We start from the raw sequence: 1160 nt of genomic DNA, 5'->3' as shown, positions 1-1160 counted from the left end.
ATATATATATATATATATATATATATAAACAAATAGTAAATGAGTATATGTATATATACGTACAGGTATGTGCATACCGACATCCACCTGTATGTATAGGTGCATATCTGGGTACAGGACATTGCAAACAAACGTAGACGAGAACACACGAGCCACATAGAGAACATTCTCCTTCATCAGCCACCCACGTTTTAACACCGGCGTTTCGACACACGACTTATCTTACCAGTCAGTTTCACCCTAAAAAATACAAAGGATTTTGGGGTCGTAACCCAACAATAGAGACCAGTCGCCATATTCCCTTTCATATCGGCTAACTCTGATGAGTGCAAAGTTATATAATTGGATTGTTACCTAACACTCCTTTGCATTCTTTATGTGAAAACAATTGGTAGGATCAGCCATGATGGATATTTAATACTACACATTTCAGATAATACACACACACACACACACAAATAGATAGATAGATAGATAGATAGATAGATAGATAGATAGATAGATAGATAGATAGATTGATAGATAGATAGATAGATAGATAGATACAATTGATGAAGAAAATGGAAGAAGGATTTAGTTTGAATCTTTATTCAGCATAGCAGTCGTTTTGACCCATCATGCAGCTGTCCCTTAGGGGTAAGATATTGTACATCTGGTTGTGTTGCACCAATCAGTACAGGCAGTGTTACTTTGGGTGCTTGGTGCTTAAAAAAATAAGATACTCCACTGGATGTATTGAGTTCTCCTTGGCATGTTGTTCTCATTTGTTGCATGTAGGTACACTGATGGTGGATAGAATGATTTTGGGGTTGTAACCTGCAAATGGGACTAGGTATACTCTTTTACTTGTTTCTGTCATTTGACTGCGGCCATGCTGGAGCACCGCCTTTAGTCGAGCAAATCAACCCCAGGACTTATTCTTTGTAAGCCTAGTACTTATTCTATCGGTCTCTTTTGCTGAACCGCTAAGTTACACGGACGTAAACACACCACCATCGGTTGTCAAGTGATGTTGGTGGGAACAAACACAGACACACAAATGCACACACACACACACACACACACATATATATACATATATGCGACAGGCTTCTTTCAGTTTCCGTCTACCAAATCCACTCACAAGGCTTTGGTTGGCCTAAGGCTATAGTAGAAGACAC

This window comes from Octopus bimaculoides, chromosome 16 (genome assembly GCF_001194135.2).
Source record: "Octopus bimaculoides isolate UCB-OBI-ISO-001 chromosome 16, ASM119413v2, whole genome shotgun sequence".
Classification (NCBI taxonomy): domain Eukaryota; kingdom Metazoa; phylum Mollusca; class Cephalopoda; order Octopoda; family Octopodidae; genus Octopus; species Octopus bimaculoides.
This window is presented reverse-complemented; position numbering follows the sequence as displayed.